At 46.2% G+C, this 20,183-nt stretch overlaps 6 non-coding genes across 6 annotated transcripts; all 6 read right to left on the bottom strand.

Annotated features, from left to right (window-relative positions):
- Positions 1-2,661: 2,661 nt before the first annotated feature.
- TRNAS-AGA (transfer RNA serine (anticodon AGA)) lies at positions 2,662-2,743 on the bottom strand. Its single transcript has one exon. It is a non-coding gene; the product is annotated as a tRNA-Ser (tRNA).
- Positions 2,744-5,331: 2,588 nt separating this feature from the next.
- Positions 5,332-5,403, bottom strand: TRNAH-GUG (transfer RNA histidin (anticodon GUG)). Its single transcript has one exon. It is a non-coding gene; the product is annotated as a tRNA-His (tRNA).
- Positions 5,404-6,684: 1,281 nt separating this feature from the next.
- TRNAS-AGA (transfer RNA serine (anticodon AGA)) lies at positions 6,685-6,766 on the bottom strand. Its single transcript has one exon. It is a non-coding gene; the product is annotated as a tRNA-Ser (tRNA).
- A 2,588-nt stretch (positions 6,767-9,354) lies between these two features.
- On the bottom strand, positions 9,355-9,426 carry TRNAH-GUG (transfer RNA histidin (anticodon GUG)). The gene has a single exon. It is a non-coding gene; the product is annotated as a tRNA-His (tRNA).
- Positions 9,427-10,706: 1,280 nt separating this feature from the next.
- On the bottom strand, positions 10,707-10,788 carry TRNAS-AGA (transfer RNA serine (anticodon AGA)). The gene has a single exon. It is a non-coding gene; the product is annotated as a tRNA-Ser (tRNA).
- Positions 10,789-19,363: 8,575 nt separating this feature from the next.
- Positions 19,364-19,435, bottom strand: TRNAH-GUG (transfer RNA histidin (anticodon GUG)). The gene has a single exon. It is a non-coding gene; the product is annotated as a tRNA-His (tRNA).
- Positions 19,436-20,183: the final 748 nt, after the last annotated feature.

The following is a 20,183-nucleotide window of genomic DNA, read 5'->3' as shown; positions in this document are numbered from 1 at the left end:
AAGCAGTTGAGAAACTGCGTTTAAGTTATACAGGCGATTTTTAAGGAATATTTACATGTTTGCAAAATCGACACTTAGAAGAAATTTCACAGAAAAACAGTCAATGGTTTCCTATGGAAGAAAATTCAAGTTACGGGTAAAGTACGTTCTCGTTACTTTTGTAATCCAGTGCTGGGCTCCTAGGCTCAGTACTGGGACATCTATCTAAAACAGGTAAACAATTACGTTTTCACAGTTGGTACGATTTTTAAAGAATATTTGTAAGTTTCAAAAATCGACACTTAGAAAATTTTCAGCAAAAAGCAGGCAATGATATCCCATGGAAGGAAATTCGAGTTACTGGTAAGTACGGTTAAAATTACTTTTCAGGGTCAGTACCGAGCTCCAAGATGCAGCACTGAGGTCTCTCCTGATAACAGGTGAGTAAATCAGAATTCGTTGTTCGGCTGATTTTAGATGAATATTTTAAAGTTCCAAAACTCCACACCACTTAGAAGAATTTCCAAGTGAAACCACTCAATGTTAGCCTATGGAAGAAAAGTGAGTTATCGGCTTTTAGGTAAGTACTCGACTGGCAGAGTTATGGTTCTGGGCATAGACTCAGGGGTCTCCCAGGGGAGTCCCAGCCTACTTGCCAAGCCTTAAACTCCCCTTTTATTACATATAATTTACACCTAAGGTAGGCCCTAGGTAGTCCTAGGTGCATGATGCTATGTAAGTAAAAAATAAGATATGTACTTTGGTGGTTCGCGTGTCCTGTAAGTACCAAACAGTCTATTTCATTTTTCACTACTGTGAGGTCTACCCCTCTCATAGGTTAGCTCTGTGTATTCCCCTATACTTTTAATTTGGTAATTCCATATCGGAGAGGAGTAGCTTTATTTATTTATTGAAAATCCTACTTACTGGTGAGGTTGGATTTAACTTTACTATTTTAGAAATGCCACTTTTAGAGAGTGAACATTTCTCTGCACTTACTGCTCTATTTGCCTGAAACCTGGCCCCAATACACGTCTGGATTGGGCTGGGTGACAGCAAAATGTGTGCCTTCCCTCTAGAGAGCCACAACACAGGTCACTCAACTGCACCTGGGGGGTGAGCTCCGCTCCCCCTCCACCCCCAATAGGTTCAAGAACGATAATTTATGTAAGTAAATACATTATAGCTACAGCTTATAATCATGCGAGTTTAAATCATTTGTTGTTAGATGGTTTAAATATTTGAAAGGATCTGTTTTTAATAGACATTTTACAAAAACCACTGGTACATTTGCTAATTCTGTAAAATTAACACCCAACTGCCGTGACATTGCCGTGACACGGATTCGAACCGAGGTTGCTGCGGCCACAACGCAGAGTACTAACCACTATACGATCACGGCGAGCTACTTGGGCTAAACGACATACAGTGACATGGAGAATTTATAATTCGGAACACTCAGGGCTGTTCCTGTGATAGGCTGGATGTATTCATTGCTTCCTCATTCCTCATTCAGAGGCTGCGTCTCCTCAGTGGTTGATAGGCTGAAACCGTTTCCTGGCCGCCTGCTTGTGAAATGCCAGGAGTCAAAGATCACACATTACACTTGCGGACCTGTGATGGGACACCAATGCAGAGAAACCCACCTGGCACAGACCTTCTATTCTGTCTATTAGACCTGCATCTTCCCTGCACCTTTCAAGCCCTTTGTATGTGAAGCAAGAAAGAGTTAGAGAGTGATCCATCTACACTTTTATAGGGAGGATGTCGCCGTGAGCTCCTCCCAGCTAATCACACGAACAGCAGAAAAGCAAGATAAATACACAGTTGAGGGGTGGGCTGCATGGTTATGTTTTTGAGTAAATATTGAAACTGACCTCAGTGGCTCATTAGCAGAGCTGCGGCTAATGACTGGTGCCAAATCATGATGAAGCAAGCACCATGGCTCGTAGGGGACCCACAACACGCTTTTCTTAGCTCACTGAATTAAAGTATAAACTTCCGCCGTGTGTGAGTGGTAAAGGCTTGTTAATATGGTTCCTTTTCCAATTCAAGTCTGACAACAAGAGGCAGGAACCACGTGGCTTCGGAAGCTCAGGAAAGTAGCCACCAACCACAGAGAAAGAGAGAACTGGCAGTATGAGAGGTGGAGAAAACAGAAGCGGGAGCAAGGAGCTCAAATGAGATTGATGGCGTTTAAATAGAGCGCGTAAAGGAACAGTTACACAGCTAAGAAATGGGAAAGACATACTAGGGAAAAAACACAGAAAGAGCCTGTAGATGAAATTCTCTTCCTGGGACAGCAGGTTAAGAGAAATTACACATGGGGAGGTTAAGCATGTAACACGGGGGAGAATAAAAAAGAAAATGCAGTTTTATGAAGTTTGTTTGCCAATCCAGCCAGCACTTTTGTTCTATTTCTCTCTTTGCGTCTTTTATTGGTAAAGTAACTTTCAAGTGCATGCGCAGGTATGAATGAGAGAGCAACCGTATAATAATTTGAAGCGTTTACACCAGTGCTAAAGTAGGAATGAGGTGTAGCAAAGACATGAAAGAGGTAGCGATAACAAATATGTGGAGAGGCAATAGTGACACAAAAATAAGCCACCTATTTATAAAACTGAAATGGAAGAAATACTAAAGGTTAACTTCTGAAATTGTAGCCGATAATAAAAAGATTCTTGTTGTGGACAGGATTCGAACCTGCGCGGGGATACCCCAATGGATTTCTAGTCCATCACCTTAACCACTCGGCCACAACAACTTGCTGTAGGCTGCCTACAAATATTTTGTTTGAAAGTTTTGAAGTTTTCCCACATCAAAGTACTGATATTCTGCAATGCGCTTTTTAAAAACAATGATTTTTTCATCATGCACGTTCTGTCCTAAAAACAAAAATTGCATGAGTATATCTCTGGATCTGTAAAAGGATACGCTTGCATTCAAACTCTCTTGTGGCACTCAAGTTTTTTGGACCCTGTTGCACTCTGTTTTTGCGCTGCTTTTAGTCTACGACCCATATTACAGAAGTCAACCATCTCTGAGTATTTGGGACTCCTTTGTAAGTGCCTTATCTTTAATCCTTGAAAAGCTCTATAATAAAGGGGTCTGTCAAAGATTGCTTGAATGGAAGATAAAAGAAGGCCCACTTGTCTCACCAAATGCAGTAGAGAAACCTGATGTTTTACTCATGTTATCCTTAGTTCAGTTTTTGTTAGACCTGGCATCCTTAAGGTGGCCTACCAGCAACCTTTTTGCTTTTCACCTCACGTTTTGCTGTATCTTTATGTTGGCCTTAGGACTCTAATCACTTTATCACTACTGTGAGAAAGTGGCTCTGTATATACTGTTCCCAAATAGGTACAGTGTGCACAGAGTCCCCAGTCCCCAGAGGTTTGGCAGAGGCTAAAGTTAGATATAACCTTACTCTCTAAAGTGGTAGCTTGCCGAGCAGTAACGCAGTATCAGAGTACAGTGTAAAACATTTGTTGTACACACTCAGTCAGCAAATGGTCTCCCACACTCAAGAACTGAACTCTAGGCCATTGGTTTGCATACAAAAGATATTGTTGTTTTATTTTAGAACCAACAATAGGTATCAAAATATACTTTCTCAGAATGAGATGCTTTAGTTAAATACTTTGCAATAGGCAATTGACTTTTGCAGGTCATAGTTACAGTTTATTGCAATAGGCAACACAATTTGAATCACAATAATACATTGAGCTCAATGGGAATTTTAAGTTATATGCAATTAATTACTTTCAGGATTACTTTTCTAAATCCAGGACTGGATCCTAGATTCAGTCCTGGGACAGTTCTTGGAAACAAGTGAGTAAATTCGTTTTAGTTACTGTTGTGATTTTTAAGCAATATTTTGCTATTTTAAAAGTTGACACTTCGAAACTTTTGCTGATCAAATTACCAATGTTATCCTATGGAAGGAAATTCACTTAGCAGGTAAGTGGGGTTATGGTTACGTTTTCTAGGTCAGTGTTGGATCCTAGATCCAGCACTACTGTACCACCTGTAAGCAGTTGAGAAACTGCGTTTAAGTTATACAGGCGATTTTTAAGGAATATTTACATGTTTGCAAAATCGACACTTAGAAGAAATTTCACAGAAAAACAGTCAATGGTTTCCTATGGAAGAAAATTCAAGTTACGGGTAAAGTACGTTCTCGTTACTTTTGTAATCCAGTGCTGGGCTCCTAGGCTCAGTACTGGGACATCTATCTAAAACAGGTAAACAATTACGTTTTCACAGTTGGTACGATTTTTAAAGAATATTTGTAAGTTTCAAAAATCGACACTTAGAAAATTTTCAGCAAAAAGCAGGCAATGATATCCCATGGAAGGAAATTCGAGTTACTGGTAAGTACGGTTAAAATTACTTTTCAGGGTCAGTACCGAGCTCCAAGATGCAGCACTGAGGTCTCTCCTGATAACAGGTGAGTAAATCAGAATTCGTTGTTCGGCTGATTTTAGATGAATATTTTAAAGTTCCAAAACTCCACACCACTTAGAAGAATTTCCAAGTGAAACCACTCAATGTTAGCCTATGGAAGAAAAGTGAGTTATCGGCTTTTAGGTAAGTACTCGACTGGCAGAGTTATGGTTCTGGGCATAGACTCAGGGGTCTCCCAGGGGAGTCCCAGCCTACTTGCCAAGCCTTAAACTCCCCTTTTATTACATATAATTTACACCTAAGGTAGGCCCTAGGTAGTCCTAGGTGCATGATGCTATGTAAGTAAAAAATAAGATATGTACTTTGGTGGTTCGCGTGTCCTGTAAGTACCAAACAGTCTATTTCATTTTTCACTACTGTGAGGTCTACCCCTCTCATAGGTTAGCTCTGTGTATTCCCCTATACTTTTAATTTGGTAATTCCATATCGGAGAGGAGTAGCTTTATTTATTTATTGAAAATCCTACTTACTGGTGAGGTTGGATTTAACTTTACTATTTTAGAAATGCCACTTTTAGAGAGTGAACATTTCTCTGCACTTACTGCTCTATTTGCCTGAAACCTGGCCCCAATACACGTCTGGATTGGGCTGGGTGACAGCAAAATTTGTGCCTTCCCTCTAGAGAGCCACAACACAGGTCACTCAACTGCACCTGGGGGGTGAGCTCCGCTCCCCCTCCACCCCCAAAAGGTTCAAGAACGATAATTTATGTAAGTAAATACATTATAGCTACAGCTTATAATCATGCGAGTTTAAATCATTTGTTGTTAGATGGTTTAAATATTTGAAAGGATCTGTTTTTAATAGACATTTTACAAAAACCACTGGTACATTTGCTAATTCTGTAAAATTAACACCCAACTGCCGTGACATTGCCAACCACAATGCCGTGACTCGGATTCGAACCGAGGTTGCTGCGGCCACAACGCAGAGTACTAACCACTATACGATCACGGCGAGCTACTTGGGCTCGACGACAAACAGTGACATGGAGAATTTATAATTCGGAACACTCAGGGCTGTTCCTGTGATAGGCTGGATGTATTCATTGCTTCCTCATTCCTCATTCAGAGGCTGCGTCTCCTCAGTGGTTGATAGGCTGAAACCGTTTCCTGGCCGCCTGCTTGTGAAATGCCAGGAGTCAAAGATCACACATTACACTTGCGGACCTGTGATGGGACACCAATGCAGAGAAACCCACCTGGCACAGACCTTCTATTCTGTCTATTAGACCTGCATCTTCCCTGCACCTTTCAAGCCATTTGTATGTGAAGCAAGAAAGAGTTAGAGAGTGATCCATCTACACTTTTATAGGGAGGATGTCGCCGTGAGCTCCTCCCAGCTAATCACACGAACAGCAGAAAAGCAAGATAAATACACAGTTGAGGGGTGAGCTGCATGGTTATGTTTTTGAGTAAATATTGAAACTGACCTCAGTGGCTCATTAGCAGAGCTGCGGCTAATGACTGGTGCCAAATCATGATGAAGCAAGCACCATGGCTCGTAGGGGACCCACAACACGCTTTTCTTAGCTCACTGAATTAAAGTATAAACTTCCGCCGTGTGTGAGTGGTAAAGGCTTGTTAATATGGTTCCTTTTCCAATTCAAGTCTGACAACAAGAGGCAGGAACCACGTGGCTTAGGAAGCTCAGGAAAGTAGCCAACAACCACAGAGAAAGAGAGAACTGGCAGTATGAGAGGTGGAGAAAACAGAAGCGGGAGCAAGGAGCTCAAATGAGATTGATGGCGTTTAAATAGAGCGCGTAAAGGAACAGTTACACAGCTAAGAAATGGGAAAGACAGACTAGGGAAAAAAACACAGAAAGAGCCTGTAGATGAAATTCTCTTCCTGGGACAGCAGGTTAAGAGAAATTACACATGGGGAGGTTAAGCATGTAACACGGGGGAGAATTAAAAAGAAAATGCAGTTTTATGAAGTGTGTTTGCCAATCCAGCCAGCACTTTTGTTCTATTTCTCTCTTTGCGTCTTTTATTGGTAAAGTAACTTTCAAGTGCATGCGCAGGTATGAATGAGAGAGCAACCGTATAATAATTTGAAGCGTTTACACCAGTGCTAAAGTAGGAATGAGGTGTAGCAAAGACATGAAAGAGGTAGTGATAACAAATATGTGGAGAGGCAATAGTGACACAAAAATAAGCCACCTATTTTTAAAACTGAAATGGAAGAAATACTAAAGGTTAACTTCTGAAATTGTAGCCGATAATAAAAAGATTCTCGTTGTTGGCAGGATTCGAACCTGCGCGGGGATACCCCAATGGATTTCTAGTCCATCGCCTTAACCACTCGGCCACAACAACTTGCTGTAGGCTGCCTACAAATATTTTGTTTGAAAGTTTTGAAGTTTTCCCACATCAAAGTACTGATATTCTGCAATGCGCTTTTTAAAAACAATGTTTTTTTCATCATGCACGTTCTGTCCTAAAAACAAAAATTGCATGAGTATATCTCTGGATCTGTAAAAGGATACGCTTGCATTCAAACTCTCTTGTGGCACTCAAGTTTTTTGGACCCTGTTGCACTCTGTTTTTGCGCTGCTTTTAGTCTACGACCCATATTACAGAAGTCAACCATCTCTGAGTATTTGGGACTCCTTTGTAAGTGCCTTATCTTTAATCCTTGAAAAGCTCTATAATAAAGGGGTCTGTCAAAGATTGCTTGAATGGAAGATAAAAGAAGGCCCACTTGTCTCACCAAATGCAGTAGAGAAACCTGATGTTTTACTCATGTTATCCTTAGTTCAGTTTTTGTTAGACCTGGCATCCTTAAGGTGGCCTACCAGCAACCTTTTTGCTTTTCACCTCACGTTTTGCTGTATCTTTATGTTGGCCTTAGGACTCTAATCACTTTATCACTACTGTGAGAAAGTGGCTCTGTATATACTGTTCCCAAAGAGGTACAGTGTGCACAGAGTCCCCAGTCCCCAGAGGTTTGGCAGAGGCTAAAGTTAGATATAACCTTACTCTCTAAAGTGGTAGCTTGCCGAGCAGTAAGGCAGTATCAGAGTACAGTGTAAAACATTTGTTGTACACACTCAGTCAGCAAATGGTCTCACACACTCAAGAACTGAACTCTAGGCCATTGGTTTGCATACAAAAGATATTGTTGTTTTATTTTAGAACCAACAATAGGTATCAAAATATACTTTCTCAGAATGAGATGCTTTAGTTAAATACTTTGCAATAGGCAATTGACTTTTGCAGGTCATAGTTACAGTTTATTGCAATAGGCAACACAATTTGAATCACAATAATACATTGAGCTCAATGGGAATTTTAAGTTATATGCAATTAATTACTTTCAGGATTACTTTTCTAAATCCAGGACTGGATCCTAGATTCAGTCCTGGGACAGTTCTTGGAAACAAGTGAGTAAATTCGTTTTAGTTACTGTTGTGATTTTTAAGCAATATTTTGCTATTTTAAAAGTTGACACTTCGAAACTTTTGCTGATCAAATTACCAATGTTATCCTATGGAAGGAAATTCACTTAGCAGGTAAGTGGGGTTATGGTTACGTTTTCTAGGTCAGTGTTGGATCCTAGATCCAGCACTACTGTACCACCTGTAAGCAGTTGAGAAACTGCGTTTAAGTTATACAGGCGATTTTTAAGGAATATTTACATGTTTGCAAAATCGACACTTAGAAGAAATTTCACAGAAAAACAGTCAATGGTTTCCTATGGAAGAAAATTCAAGTTACGGGTAAAGTACGTTCTCGTTACTTTTGTAATCCAGTGCTGGGCTCCTAGGCTCAGTACTGGGACATCTATCTAAAACAGGTAAACAATTACGTTTTCACAGTTGGTACGATTTTTAAAGAATATTTGTAAGTTTCAAAAATCGACACTTAGAAAATTTTCAGCAAAAAGCAGGCAATGATATCCCATGGAAGGAAATTCGAGTTACTGGTAAGTACGGTTAAAATTACTTTTCAGGGTCAGTACCGAGCTCCAAGATGCAGCACTGAGGTCTCTCCTGATAACAGGTGAGTAAATCAGAATTCGTTATTCGGCTGATTTTAGATGAATATTTTAAAGTTCCAAAACTCCACACCACTTAGAAGAATTTCCAAGTGAAACCACTCAATGTTAGCCTATGGAAGAAAAGTGAGTTATCGGCTTTTAGGTAAGTACTCGACTGGCAGAGTTATGGTTCTGGGCATAGACTCAGGGGTCTCCCAGGGGAGTCCCAGCCTACTTGCCAAGCCTTAAACTCCCCTTTTATTACATATAATTTACACCTAAGATAGGCCCTAGGTAGTCCTAGGTGCATGATGCTATGTAAGTAAAAAATAAGATATGTACTTTGGTGGTTTGCGTGTCCTGTAAGTACCAAACAGTCTATTTCATTTTTCACTACTGTGAGGTCTACCCCTCTCATAGGTTAGCTCTGTGTATTCCCCTATACTTTTAATTTGGTAATTCCATATCGGAGAGGAGTAGCTTTATTTATTTATTGAAAATCCTACTTACTGGTGAGGTTGGATTTAACTTTACTATTTTAGAAATGCCACTTTTAGAGAGTGAACATTTCTCTGCACTTACTGTTCTATTTGCCTGAAACCTGGCCCCAATACACGTCTGGATTGGGCTGGGTGACAGCAAAATTTGTGCCTTCCCTCTAGAGAGCCACAACACAGGTCACTCAACTGCACCTGGGGGGTGAGCTCCGCTCCCCCTCCACCCCCAATAGGTTCAAGAACGATAATTTATGTAAGTAAATACATTATAGCTACAGCTTATAATCATGCAAGTTTAAATCATTTGTTGTTAGATGGTTTAAATATTTGAAAGGATCTGTTTTTAATAGACATTTTACAAAAACCACTGGTACATTTGCTAATTCTGTAAAATTAACACCCAACTGCCGTGACATTGCCAACCACAATGCCGTGACTCGGATTCGAACCGAGGTTGCTGCGGCCACAACGCAGAGTACTAACCACTATACGATCACGGCGAGCTACTTGGGCTCAACGACATACAGTGACATGGAGAATTTATAATTCGGAACACTCAGGGCTGTTCCTGTGATAGGCTGGATGTATTCATTGCTTCCTCATTCCTCATTCAGAGGCTGCGTCTCCTCAGTGGTTGATAGGCTGAAACCGTTTCCTGGCCGCCTGCTTGTGAAATGCCAGGAGTCAAAGATCACACATTACACTGGCGGACCTGTGATGGGACACCAATGCAGAGAAACCCACCTGGCACAGACCTTCTATTCTGTCTATTAGACCTGCATCTTCCCTGCACCTTTCAAGCCATTTGTATGTGAAGCAAGAAAGAGTTAGAGAGTGATCCATCTACACTTTTATAGGGAGGATGTCGCCGTGAGCTCCTCGCAGCTATCACACGAACAGCAGAAAAGCAAGATAAATACACAGTTGAGGGGTGGGCTGCATGGTTATGTTTTTGAGTAAATATTGAAACTGACCTCAGTGGCTCATTAGCAGAGCTGCGGCTAATGACTGGTGCCAAATCATGATGAAGCAAGCACCATGGCTCGTAGGGGACCCACAACACGCTTTTCTTAGCTCACTGAATTAAAGTATAAACTTCCGCCGTGTGTGAGTGGTAAAGGCTTGTTAATATGGTTCCTTTTCCAATTCAAGTCTGACAACAAGAGGCAGGAACCACGTGGCTTCGGAAGCTCAGGAAAGTAGCCACCAACCACAGAGAAAGAGAGAACTGGCAGTATGAGAGGTGGAGAAAACAGAAGCGGGAGCAAGGAGCTCAAATGAGATTGATGGCGTTTAAATAGAGCGCGTAAAGGAACAGTTACACAGCTAAGAAATGGGAAAGACAGACTAGGGAAAAAAACCCAGAAAGAGCCTGTAGATGAAATTCTCTTCCTGGGACAGCAGGTTAAGAGAAATTACACATGGGGAGGTTAAGCATGTAACACGGGGGAGAATAAAAAAGAAAATGCAGTTTTATGAAGTGTGTTTGCCAATCAAGCCAGCACTTTTGTTCTATTTCTCTCTTTGCGTCTTTTATTGGTAAAGTAACTTTCAAGTGCATGCGCAGGTATGAATGAGAGAGCAACGGTATAATAATTTGAAGCGTTTACACCAGTGCTAAAGTAGGAATGAGGTGTAGCAAAGACATGAAAGAGGTAGCGATAACAAATATGTGGAGAGGCAATAGTGACACAAAAATAAGCCACCTATTTATAAAACTGAAATGGAAGAAATACTAAAGGTTAACTTCTGAAATTGTAGCCGATAATAAAAAGATTCTTGTTGTTGGCAGGATTCGAACCTGCGCGGGGATACCCCAATGGATTTCTAGTCCATCGCCTTAACCACTCGGCCACAACAACTTGCTGTAGGCTGCCTACAAATATTTTGTTTGAAAGTTTTGAAGTTTTCCCACATCAAAGTACTGATATTCTGCAATGCGCTTTTTAAAAACAATGTTTTTTTCATCATGCACGTTCTGTCCTAAAAACAAAAATTGCATGAGTATATCTCTGGATCTGTAAAAGGATACGCTTGCATTCAAACTCTCTTGTGGCACTCAAGTTTTTTGGACCCTGTTGCACTCTGTTTTTGCGCTGCTTTTAGTCTACGACCCATATTACAGAAGTCAACCATCTCTGAGTATTTGGGACTCCTTTGTAAGTGCCTTATCTTTAATCCTTGAAAAGCTCTATAATAAAGGGGTCTGTCAAAGATTGCTTGAATGGAAGATAAAAGAAGGCCCACTTGTCTCACCAAATGCAGTAGAGAAACCTGATGTTTTACTCATGTTATCCTTAGTTCAGTTTTTGTTAGACCTGGCATCCTTAAGGTGGCCTACCAGCAACCTTTTTGCTTTTCACCTCACGTTTTGCTGTATCTTTATGTTGGCCTTAGGACTCTAATCACTTTATCACTACTGTGAGAAAGTGGCTCTGTATATACTGTTCCCAAATAGGTACAGTGTGCACAGAGTCCCCAGTCCCCAGAGGTTTGGCAGAGGCTAAAGTTAGATATAACCTTACTCTCTAAAGTGGTAGCTTGCCGAGCAGTAAGGCAGTATCAGAGTACAGTGTAAAACATTTGTTGTACACACTCAGTCAGCAAATGGTCTCACACACTCAAGAACTGAACTCTAGGCCATTGGTTTGCATACAAAAGATATTGTTGTTTTATTTTAGAACCAACAATAGGTATCAAAATATACTTTCTCAGAATGAGATGCTTTAGTTAAATACTTTGCAATAGGCAATTGACTTTTGCAGGTCATAGTTACAGTTTATTGCAATAGGCAACACAATTTGAATCACAATAATACATTGAGCTCAATGGGAATTTTAAGTTATATGCAATTAATTACTTTCAGGATTACTTTTCTAAATCCAGGACTGGATCCTAGATTCAGTCCTGGGACAGTTCTTGGAAACAAGTGAGTAAATTCGTTTTAGTTACTGTTGTGATTTTTAAGCAATATTTTGCTATTTTAAAAGTTGACACTTCGAAACTTTTGCTGATCAAATTACCAATGTTATCCTATGGAAGGAAATTCACTTAGCAGGTAAGTGGGGTTATGGTTACGTTTTCTAGGTCAGTGTTGGATCCTAGATCCAGCACTACTGTACCAACTGTAAGCAGTTGAGAAACTGCGTTTAAGTTATACAGGCGATTTTTAAGGAATATTTACATGTTTGCAAAATCGACACTTAGAAGAAATTTCACAGAAAAACAGTCAATGGTTTCCTATGGAAGAAAATTCAAGTTACGGGTAAAGTACGTTCTCGTTACTTTTGTAATCCAGTGCTGGGCTCCTAGGCTCAGTACTGGGACATCTATCTAAAACAGGTAAACAATTACGTTTTCACAGTTGGTACGATTTTTTTTTTTTTTTTTTTTTTTTTTTTTTGAAACCGTTTATTACATGTTAAAAAAGGTTACAGGTATGGGCCTACAACCATCCGGCCGGCCGGCCGCTAGAGTGGCAGAAGCATATGACATACCTACAGTAAGAGTCTCTTGGCGGTGCAGATCGGTAAATCAGGAGATATCAATAGCGCAGGCCACAGAACCCCAAGCCCACAATACGGTTTCCTTTTTTTTCAAAACAGAACAACACAAAAAAACCACACCCGCAAGGCAATCCGCAATCCAAAGTGACGGCACATGCTCCTTAAGTGGGGGATCCCAACCAGCAGCCAAACTCTGAAGAGGGGGATGGGAATAGATCAGGGACAGGGGAACCACATGCCCGCGGCTGGGGGAGGGGGTCGGCTAGGGGGACGGAGCTGGTGAGGCGGCCGGTGGCAGTGGCGGCTCACAAATACCCCCGCGGTAGGCGTTCCAGGGGCCCCAGATTTTCACCCACGCCCCAGGCTTACCCCTCGCCACATACACTACCTTTTCACGAAACATACACCAATCCATATGTTCTTTCCAGGCCAACACCGCCGGGGGCCTCTGGGATCCCCACAATTGAGCAATGTCACGCTTAGCTATCATGTATCCCAGAGTCACCCACCGCTTCTGCGGGACCGAATAGTCATTTGGTTCCCACACATTCAGCAAGCATCTCCTCGCTTCAGGCAACAGCGCGACACGCGTAACCACACGCAGGACCTCATGCACACCACGCCAGAATCGCTCCACCTTTGGGCACTCCCACAGAATATGCATGAAAGTTGCCAAAGCACCACAGCCACGCTTACACAATCCGTCACCAGCAAAGCCCATACGTAGAAGCCTTGGCCCCGTCACGTAAACCCGGTGGAGGATCTTAAGCTGGACGAAGCGAAGGCGAGCCGGGATGGCCACCTCCTTCGGAGAGGCCACCGCGGAGATCCAGTCCTCGTCGTCCAGTTCCAACCCGTCGGCAACCCAGGCCTCGCGGAGACTAGTCAGCAGGCACGATCTGTCGTTGATCAGCTTTTTATATATAAGGGAGATCGTGCTGTCTGGGACATGGCCATCCAGCACTCGGTCCTCCAGGGGGGAAGACTCCGGAATGGACGCGACATCCGGGAAGACGGAGCCCAGCGCATGGCGGACTTGTAAGTACCGAAAGTACTCACTGCCTTGCAGCTGAAACTCCGTCTGCAGCGTCTCAAAAGTTTTGAATCCCCCCCTCGTCCAGAGATCTCCCACTGTGCTGATTCCGATCGTGTCCCACTTCTCGAAGCCCTTCGATGTCCACAGGGAGCCCAACCTCTCAGACGCATATAGCGGTGTCGCCCGGGTCAAACGGTCCTTCCACCCCATCGCTGCATTAGCCGCGTGCCAGACACGCACCATGACACGCGTCGGTCCCGTCAGACGGGAGTCGGGCGCGCCAGAGTAGAGCGCTCGATTGTAGTCGCCACCGGGCAGGAGCATCTTGTCCATTTCAAATGCCGGGTTCAAGGCGGGCCCGTAAAGGCCATGATTAATTGCAGCTAGCTGGGAGGCCCAGTAATACCGTTTAATATCCGGGAGGGCAACCCCCCCATCGTACCACGGGAGCGTCAATTTAGCCAGAGCAATACGCGGCCTCCCGTCCCAGAACAGGCGCCGCTGAATGCTCTCCACCTCACGGAAGTAGCGCGCGCGGAACCAAGTCCATAGTATTCTGAAGCGCATACAGAAAGCGCGGCAAGGACATCATCTTAAACAAGGCCGCTCGGCCAAGCGGCGAAAGCGGAAGACGCCGCCAGCGCGCAACGTCCTCCCGCAAGCGCTGGAGGGGGGGCAGCAAGTTCCGCTCGTAGCGGACCTCCGGGTCTAGAGTAATATATATACCCAGGTACCGGAACCCCTGGGAGGCAATCTGGATCGGGCAGTCCCGTGGTAGGGCCGGAGCCTCCCCGGAGAGCACATACACGCAGGATTTCGCCCAGTTGATGACAAGGCCTGAGTTACGACCGAAGGAGCGCAAAACATCAACCAGGACAATCAGCGAGTTACGCGGGGAGGCGAGATACAAAAGGATATCATCGGCGTAGAGGGACACGCGGTCCTCATGCTCGGGGGTCCAGCGGAGACCACGGATGGAGGGGTGCCACCGCAGCCACTCCGCCAAGGGCTCCAAGGCCAATGCAAACAGGAGCGGTGACAAGGGGCAACCCTGACGCGTGCCCCGCCCCAGCGCGAAGGGGGCCGAGACTCGCCCATTCACCACCACCTGCGCCAATGGGCCCGAATACAACAATTTGACCCAGCTAATGAATCCCGGTCCAAATCCAAATTTCGCCAGCATCGCCCAGATGTATGGCCATTCAAGCGTGTCAAACGCCATGGTGGCGTCTAAGGACGCCAAGATGGCCGGCTCCCGCACAAACGGGACACGCGCGAGCACCCCATGCAAGCGTCGCAGATTAAGAGCCGTGTTGCGATGGGGTATAAAGCCAGATTGGTCTTGGTGGACCAAATCGCCCACCACGCCAACCAGCCGGTTGGCCAGTACTTTGGCGAGGATTTTGGGCTCCGCGTTCAAGAGCGAGATAGGCCTATAGGATGTAACCCGCTCACGGGGTCTCCCCTCCTTGTGGATCACCACGATTGTGGCCAGACGCTGGTCCGGCGGGAGGGAACCCTGCGAGTGGGCCACCAGGAACATGGCGCGCAGGTGGGGCGCCAGTACATCCGGTCGTAGCTTGTAGAGCTCGATGGGGATACCATTGGGGCCCATGGCCTTGCCGGATGCGACCGAGCGAATAGCCAGGGCAATTTCGTCCGAGGTGGGAGGAGCGTCCAGCAAATCCCTGTCCTCCACCGTAAGGGAGGGCAGCGCGATGTCCCGAAGCAGGGCATGGGAATCTTCCTCCGAGCAGGGAGAAACCGGGGAGTACACCTCGCGGAAGTAATCCGCGAAGCAGGAGACAATGGCTTCCGGCTCGGTAACAGGCACACCATCCATCCCCTCAAGCAAAGGAACCACACGACTCGCTCTCTCCCTCTTGTCCAACCACGCAATCAATTTACCAGCCTTATCACCCACATCATACAGTCGCCCCTGTTGCTCTCTACTGAGGCCCCTGGCTGCCTCCGTGACGAGGGCCCTATAGGCCGCCTGCTTGAGGTGCAGAACATGCAACTTGGCGTCGATTACCCCGCTCCCCAGGTCACCCTCTAATTCCGCAATTTCGGCCTCCACCCGGGTTACCTCCTCCCGCTCGCGCCTCCGGGCCTGGGAGATAAAGGAGAGGGCCTCCCCTCTGAGAACTACCTTAAAAGCCTCCCACAGGGAGATGGCCGAAGGAACAGACCCCACATTCTCATCAAAGTATCGCTGTAAGGATTTGATCAAGTCAGCACGAATAGTGGGGTCACGCAAGTACCAAGCATTGATTGGAGCCACCCTGCCCCCCCCCCTAGGGAAGACATCGAAATGTAACAGTACTGGGGAGTGATCTGAAATGCCCCGCGCCAGATGGCACACCTCTCCCACCCTCCCAGCATAGGCCGCCGGGACAAGGATGTAATCAAGCCGCGAGAGGCTACCATGGGCACCCGAGTGGAAGGTGTATTGCCGCTGCGCAGGATGCTTTAGTCGCCAGCAATCCACCAGGCCCAGAGTATCTAAAAGGCCGGACAGCCAGGCCTGTGCCCGGGGGAGGTCCCTAGGGGGATGGCGATCCAGAGACCCAGAAACTACCGCATTAAAGTCCCCCCCAACCACCAGCAGGCCACCCGGGAGGTCCAGGAGGAGGCGCCCCAAATCCGCAAATGTAGTAGATTGTAACCCAGGCGGGACGTACACTGATATAAAAACAAACACTCTACCCTCCATTCTACCCACCAGAACAGTGTAGCGTCCCCTCTCATCATGGCGCACCTCATCAATCTCCAACGGGAGCGAGTTCTTAATCATGATACCCACCCCCCGCGAGCCCGAGGTGAAGCCCGAGTGGGCCACCAAACGATAGCCTCGCCGATTCCTATAAGGTGTGTCTCCTGCAGGAAGATAACATCTGGTGAGATACGTTTCAGGTACTGCAGGACCACACCACGCTTAATCCTGTCCCCCAGACCGTTAACATTCCATGACAACACAGTCAAATCCCTACCCCCCATCATACGTAGAAGCAATCAGTCGTCCCCCACAGAGCATCTCGAGAGCAACAATACAGTAAAGGGCTTGCCTTGCGGTGCAACCAAACGACACACACCCCCCACCCCCCCATCCCAACAGAACTCCCCCCTCCCTGCACCCCTGCATGAGCCCAGACAGCCCCCCCAAAGTGCAGTGTGCCTGTCGCCCCATAGATGAAAAACTAACTAGTCCCCCAGAGGAGGAGGGAAGCCCCCAACAGACCCCACACGACCTCCATCGGAGGGGAACATAAACGATCAGTAAATGGTAAAGGAATGTTGTCCAGAGCAAGGCCTATTCTTCACCCCTCAGTTCTGATCCGGCGGGCCCTCCCCGCCAACCGCACCCCCCCCACCCCCTCGGCCCCGATCTCCAGGCAGAGTGTCCAACCAGTCCCCAGCCGCCTCGGGTCGGTCAAAAAAGTGCGTGCGCCCATCCACCTCCACCCTTAGCTTAGCTGGAAAAAGCATTGAGTACTTAAGATTCAGGTCCCGTAGGCGACGTTTAACTCCGATAAAACTCAATCTCAGTTTTTGGACCGCCGGAGTAAAGTCTGGGTAGAAATGCACATCCATGTTATCAAGCTTGACCGGTCCCTGTTGCCTGGAGGTCTGCAGGATAGCGTCTCTGTCCCGAAAATTAAAAATCCGGGCAATGAGAGGCCGCGGCGGGGCACCGGCCTTAGGTCTGCCCCCAGGGACCCGGTGAGCACGTTCCACCGCAAAAAGCTTACTCAGCCCCCGGGGCTGAAGATGGGTAAGGATCAATTCTTCCACAAAAAGATCTGCCGCCTCCGCCTCTCGTCCCTCCGGCACTCCCACAATGCGAACGTTATTCCTCCGGGCCCGACCCTCGGAATCCTCCAGTCGCCGGTCCATCAGGGCGCTCACCTGGCCAAGCCGGCGCACCTCCTTTTGGAGGGCCACCACGTCCGTCGTGAGGCTCGTCGTGGTGTGGGCCAGGGAATCGACCCGGTCGTTGGTTTTGGACAAGTCAGCCCTCACGAGGCTAACATCCACCAGGACCGAGTCTATCTTTTGCGCTAAGGTGTCGAAGCGCTGGTCCACCGAGGCCTTCATCTCTGCGATGGCGCCCATGACGTCCCGGAGGGTCAGATCCACCGGTTGAGCAGATGCCTCCGTCGGGCCCGCCGGGGATGTGCGCGATGTCTCCGGAGATCCCTTCTGGAGGGTGTAGCGGTCCATACTGTTGGATTGAGGCGCCGGGCCGCGGCGGGTCGTCTTCACCTTCGCCCGGTCGCCATCTTGTTTGGTGGACATGCCTGCTCTCCCACCGTCGTGCCAATCTCCTCGAAAGGGCCGGTAAACCAGTTCACGGGTTCCGGGGGGGGGAGGGCGACCACTGGGCCGCAGGACGACTCACGGCCGGCGGGTCAGCCGGACACCTGGACAAGGCCACACCAGCGCACCCCGCTCCGCAACCCTACCTCGCTTGAGGGCAAGGAGAGCGCAAAAGCGAAAGTGAAAGCACGGGATACGCGAGTCGCCCAGCCCTGCCCGCCGCTGTTGTTCGCTTTGTCCCCGGATCGCCCCACTACTCCAATCCGGGGGGCCAGCGCGGAGAAGGCCGCAACCTTCAATCGGTGCTCCCACCGGTGTCCGGGGTCCGATTCGAAAAGGAAAAACGGATGGCGCCTCAGCTCGGGTTCACCGATGCAGTCCCCTCAACAAGGACAGGATATAGCCAGGATTAATTCAGGAGGTCGTGGTGGTCCTCGGGAGCCTCGCACCTACGCGGCCATCTTGGTTGCGCGCTAGGCTCCTCCCCAGTTGGTACGATTTTTAAAGAATATTTGTAAGTTTCAAAAATCGACACTTAGAAAATTTTCAGCAAAAAGCAGGCAATGATATCCCATGGAAGGAAATTCGAGTTACTGGTAAGTACGGTTAAAATTACTTTTCAGGGTCAGTACCGAGCTCCAAGATGCAGCACTGAGGTCTCTCCTGATGACAGGTGAGTAAATCAGAATTCGTTATTCGGCTGATTTTAGATGAATATTTTAAAGTTCCAAAACTCCACACCGCTTAGAAGAATTTCCAAGTGAAACCACTCAATGTTAGCCTATGGAAGAAAAGTGAGTTATCGGCTTTTAGGTAAGTACTCGACTGGCAGAGTTATGGTTCTGGGCATAGACTCAGGGGTCTCCCAGGGGAGTCCCAGCCTACTTGCCAAGCCTTAAACTCCCCTTTTATTACATATAATTTACACCTAAGATAGGCCCTAGGTAGTCCTAGGTGCATGATGCTATGTAAGTAAAAAATAAGATATGTACTTTGGTGGTTCGCGTGTCCTGTAAGTACCAAACAGTCTATTTCATTTTTCACTACTGTGAGGTCTACCCCTCTCATAGGTTAGCTCTGTGTATTCCCCTATACTTTTAATTTGGTAATTCCATATCGGAGAGGAGTAGCTTTATTTATTTATTGAAAATCCTACTTACTGGTGAGGTTGGATTTAACTTTACTATTTTAGAAATGCCACTTTTAGAGAGTGAACATTTCTCTGCACTTACTGCTCTATTTGCCTGAAACCTGGCCCCAATACACGTCTGGATTGGGCTGGGTGACAGCAAAATTTGTGCCTTCCCTCTAGAGAGCCACAACACAGGTCACTCAACTGCACCTGGGGGGTGAGCTCCGCTCCCCCTCCACCCCCAATAGGTTCAAGAACGATAATTTATGTAAGTAAATACATTATAGCTACAGCTTATAATCATGCAAGTTTAAATCATTTGTTGTTAGATGGTTTAAATATTTGAAAGGATCTGTTTTTAATAGACATTTTACAAAAACCACTGGTACATTTGCTAATTCTGTAAAATTAACACCCAACTGCCGTGACATTGCCAACCACAATGCCGTGACTCGGATTCGAACCGAGGTTGCTGCGGCCACAACGCAGAGTACTAACCACTATACGATCACGGCGAGCTACTTGGGCTCAACGACATACAGTGACATGGAGAATTTATAATTCGGAACACTCAGGGCTGTTCCTGTGATAGGCTGGATGTATTCATTGCTTCCTCATTCCTCATTCAGAGGCTGCGTCTCCTCAGTGGTTGATAGGCTGAAACCGTTTCCTGGCCGCCTGCTTGTGAAATGCCAGGAGTCAAAGATCACACATTACACTGGCGGACCTGTGATGGGACACCAATGCAGAGAAACCCACCTGGCACAGACCTTCTATTCTGTCTATTAGACCTGCATCTTTCCTGCACCTTTCAAGCCATTTGTATGTGAAGCAAGAAAGAGTTAGAGAGTGATCCATCTACACTTTTATAGGGAGGATGTCGCCGTGAGCTCCTCCCAGCTATCACACGAACAGCAGAAAAGCAAGATAAATACACAGTTGAGGGGTGGGCTGCATGGTTATGTTTTTGAGTAAATATTGAAACTGACCTCAGTGGCTCATTAGCAGAGGTGCGGCTAATGACTGGTGCCAAATCATGATGAAGCAAGCACCATGGCTCGTAGGGGACCCACAACACGCTTTTCTTAGCTCACTGAATTAAAGTATAAACTTCCGCCGTGTGTGAGTGGTAAAGGCTTGTTAATATGGTTCCTTTTCCAATTCAAGTCTGACAACAAGAGGCAGGAACCACGTGGCTTCGGAAGCTCAGGAAAGTAGCCACCAACCACAGAGAAAGAGAGAACTGGCAGTATGAGAGGTGGA

This window comes from Triturus cristatus, chromosome 12 (assembly GCF_964204655.1).
Source record: "Triturus cristatus chromosome 12, aTriCri1.1, whole genome shotgun sequence".
NCBI lineage: Eukaryota > Metazoa > Chordata > Amphibia > Caudata > Salamandridae > Triturus > Triturus cristatus.
Note: the sequence above shows the minus strand (reverse complement) of the source record. Positions and strands in the feature narration are given on the sequence as shown.